Source organism: Colobus angolensis, unplaced genomic scaffold (assembly GCF_000951035.1).
Source record: "Colobus angolensis palliatus isolate OR3802 unplaced genomic scaffold, Cang.pa_1.0 Scaffold328, whole genome shotgun sequence".
Classification (NCBI taxonomy): domain Eukaryota; kingdom Metazoa; phylum Chordata; class Mammalia; order Primates; family Cercopithecidae; genus Colobus; species Colobus angolensis.
In genome coordinates, this window is record NW_012116577.1 from 1,921,619 (window position 1) to 1,926,239 (window position 4,621).

Genomic DNA, 4,621 nt, shown 5'->3' on the forward strand with positions numbered 1-4,621 from the left:
CCCGTCTCAGCCTCCCAAAGTGCTGGGATTACAGGCTTGAGCCACCGCGCCCGGCGTTTGTTTGTTTTTTGAGACAGAGTCTCGCTCTGTCTCCCAGGCTGGAGCTGGAGTGCAGTGGCGCAATCTCAGCTCACTGCAACCTCCACCTCCTGGGTTCAAGCGATTCTCCTGCCTCAGCCTCCTGAGTAGCTGGGACTACAGGCATGTGCTACTATGCACAGCTAATTTTTGTATTTTTAGTAGAGACAGAGTTTCACCATATTGGCCAGGCTGGTCTTGAACTCCTGACCTCAAATGATCCACCCACCTCGGCCTCCCAAAGTGCTGGGGTTACAGGCGTGAGCCACTGCACCTGGCAGTAGGCAGAATTTTAAGATGGTTCCTGTTACTGGGGGATTTGTATCCCCAGTCCCAAAAATTAATGTGTTGAAATTCTAACCCCAAGTATCTCAGACTGTGACTTTATTTGAAGATAGGGCCTTTCAAAGAGGTGATTAAGGTAAAATAAGGTCACAGGGGTGGGTCCTAATCCAATATGACTGGTGTCCTTATAAAACAAGATCAGGACACAGAAATGCAAGAGGAAAGACCATGTGCACTACAAAAAGGCCAGACTGCTCTTTCTCTGGCCAGATTGGTTAGCACACACACTCTTGCCCTGACCTTGGCTCCCTCCATGGTTTTGGAATCTAAAGCTGGTGAGCCAAAGAAGCAGGGAGAGTAGAGAAGCTGTCCTGCCCGTGATGCCTGAAATCACACTGGACTTCAACACCAGGATAAAGGCACGCTGTAGCTAACAGCACAGTGAAGGAGTCAGATGCATGAGCCTTACTACCAGACTGCCTGGGTTTGGATCCCTGCACCATCTCTGACAAACTATGTATCTGATGCTAGATATCCTAGCATCAGACAGGTAAATCTTGGACATTACGATTTTCCTCAACACAGCAGTCAGAGTGAGCTGTTCAAATTATAAGCCAGATCATGACGCTCTGCCCAAATCCTGCAGCAGTGGTTCCTTTTTTTTTTTTTTTTTTTTTTTGAGACAAAGTCTGGCTCTGTTGCCCAGGCTGGAGTGCAGCAGCACAATCTCGGCTCACTGCAAACACCGCAAACTTCAAGCAATTCTCCCACTTCAGCCTCCCGAGTAGCTGGGGTTACAGGCACACACCACCATACCCAGCTAATTTTTGTATTTTTAGCAGAGATGGGGTTTCACCATGTTGACCAGGCTGGTCTGGAACTCCTGACTTCATGTGATCCAACCGCCTCGGCCTCTCAAAGTGCTGGGATTACAGACGTGAGCCATTCTGCCCTGCCAATGGTTCCCTTTTCATTGGGAGAAAACAATCAAAGTTCTCACAATGACCCACAGATTCTACCTGATCTCTTCTCTCTTTCTCTCTCTCTTTCTCTCCCTCTCTCTCTCTGTCACACACACACACACACACACACACACACACACACACACACACAGCTTTTCTAACCTCCACTCATACCATTTTTCATTTGCTTACTCTGCTCTTGCCTCCATGACGTCCATGCACTTTCTTAAGCCTGCCCAGCATACTCCCACCTGCTATGGGTTGAACTGTGTCCCCCAGAAAGATATGTTGAAGTCCTAACTCCCCATACATGTGAATGTGACCTTGTTTAAAAATAGGGTATTTGCAAATGACTTCCTCTAATCAGGCCAACTTTGCAGATGACCTCCTCTAATCAGGTTTAGGGTAGGCCCTAAATCTAATTGCTAATGTACTTATGACACATATGGATACATAGAAAGAACCACATGTGACCACAGAGGCAGAGATTGGAGCAATGTGTCCACAAGCCAAGGAATGCTAGGGGTTGCTGACAAGGATCAGAAGGTAAAAAAAACAAGGAACTACTCCAGGTGTGGTGGCTCATGCCTGTAATCCTAGCACTTTGGGAGGCCAAAGTGGGAGGATCGTTTGAGCTCAGAAGTTCAAGACCAGCCTGGGCAACATAGTGAAACCCCATCTCTACCAAAAAATTTAAAATTAGCCAGGCATGGTAGTATGCACCTGTAGTTCCAGCTACTCAGGAGGTTGAGGCAGGAGGATCTCTTGAGCCCAGGAGATCAAGGCTGCAGTGAGCTATGATCGTGCCACTGCAGCTCCAGCCTGGGCAACAGAGTGAGACCCTGTCTCAAAAAAAAAAAACAGGAATGAACAGACTATCTTTATCAGAGCCTCCAAAAAAGCACCAATACTGCCGACACCTTAATATTTCAGACTTCTAGCCTCCAGGACTAAGAAAGAACAAATTTCCATTGTTAATCTCCCAGCGTGGTACCTTGGGAAACTAACATGCCACCTCCTGCATTTACCTTAGCTGTTCCTACTCCCTGGAACATCCATCTTCCAAACATCCAGATAACTTGCCCACCTCCATCAAGGTTTTGCCAACTACACTTTTCAAAACTGCTACTCCTGACACCTGTGCTGACAACCCCCTTACCCTGCTCTAATCTATTTCGGCACTTATCACCAGCTATAGTTTCTTTATTATGTTTATTGTTTTGATCATCGTCTATTGTTAGAATTTGAGCTCCATAAATCATATGGAATCTTTATTTCTTTCACTGAGGGTCCTGTATGCTCAATAGTGTAATAAAAAAAAAATAAAGAACAGTGAATATCATGGAGTGAATATCATGAAGGACAAGACAGTGGTTACCTTTGAAGGGAGAGAGGAGGTTGTGATTTGGAAGGTACATGGTGGCTTCTGACTTGCAGGCAGTGTTCTATTTCTCAACCTGGTTAGCAGCTAAAGGGATAATTGCTTTCTCACAATTTGTTAAAGTGTACATTTATGTTTATGCATTTTTCTTTGTGTGCTATTTTCACAAGAAAATGAAGCCTCAAGAATTATTTTCACATTTCTTCGATGAGGAAAGGGAGATTTGTTGCTTTAAAATACTGTTTATAAAAATGTTGTAAGCTGGCTGGGCCTGGTGGATTGGCTCATGCCTGTAATGCCAACACTTTGGGAGGCCGAGGTGGGTGGATCACGAGGTCAAGAGATCAAGACCATCCTGGACAACATGGTGAAACTCCGTCTCTACTGAAAATATAAAAAATTAGCTGGGCATGGTGGCACATGCCTGTAGTCCCAGCTACTCAGGAGGCTGAGGCAGGGGAATTGCTTGAACCCGGCAGGCGGAGGTTGCAGTGAGCCGAGATCGCGCCACTGCACTCCAGCCTGGGCAACAGAGACTCCATCTAAAAAAATAATAATAATAATTAATTAAATAGCCAGATGTGGCAGTTGCATGGCTGTAGTCCCAGCTACTCAGGAGGCTGAGGCAGGGGAATTGCTTGAACCCGGCAGGCGGAGGTTGCAGTGAGCCGAGATCGCGCCACTGCACTCCAGACTGGGTGACAGAGGGAGACTCCATCTCAAAAAAAAAAAAAAAAAAAAAAAAAAAAAAAAAAAAACCGGTTGTAAGCTGGGAGCAGTGGTGCACACCTGTAGTCCCATCTACTCAAAAGGCTGAGGCAGGAGGATTGATTGAGCCCAGGAGTTCAAGGTCAGCCTGGGCCACATAAAAAGTCCCCATCTCTAAATAGTAATAATAATCGTAAGTTCAACGATTGCAGTATTGAAAAGTATAATATGTTCATAATGCTCCAAAAGAAAAGCTACAAAGCAGCAACATGCCACACATAGCTGCTGTTAAGGACTGAATTGTGTCCCCTCAAAATTCATTTGTTGAAGCCCTAACCCCTAATGTAATTATATTTGAAGATAAAGCCTTTAAGGAGGTAATTAAGACTAAATGAGGGCCGGTTGTGGTAACTCATGCCTGTAATCCCAACATTTTGAGAGGCTGAGGTGGGCGGATGGCTTGAGCCCAGGAGTTCGAGACCAGTCTGGGCAACATAATAAGACCCCATCTCTACTAAAAGATTTTAAAATTAGGCTGGGTGCAGTGGCTCATGCCTACAATCCCAGCACTTTGGGAGGCCGAGGCAGACGGATCATTTGAGGTCAAGAGTTTGAGACCAGCCTGGCCTCAAGCAAGCTGCCTTCCTTGGCCTCCCAAAAAGCCTGGTCAACATGGTGAAACCCTGTTCTACTAAAAATGCAGAAGGAAAGTAGCTGGGCATGGTGGCACATGCCTGTCATCCCTACTACTCAGGAAGCTGAGGCAGGAGAATCACTGGAACCCAGGAAGTGGAAGTTGCAGTGAGCTGAGATCATGCCACTGCACTCCAGCCTGGGCAACAGAGACTCCATCTAAAAAAATAATAATAATAATTAATTAAATAGCCAGATGTGGCAGTTGCATGGCTGTAGTCCCAGCTACTCAGGAGGCTGAGGTGGTAGGATTGCTTGAACCCCAGAGATTAAGGCTGGAGAAAACTATGATTGCACCATTGCACTCTAGCTTGGGTGACAGAGCAAGATCCTGTCTCAAGGAAGAAAAGAAACCTTGCATCCGGTATGAAATGTTAGACAGAGTTTTGGGGTAGGGTTGGGAAGATAAGTGGTGACCTGAGGTTGGCTCCAGAAAAAGTCACAGTCCCCATTATCCTGGAAGATGGTTCTGAACACCACTTAGGCTTTTGAGGTTCTTTTTTTTTTTCTTTTT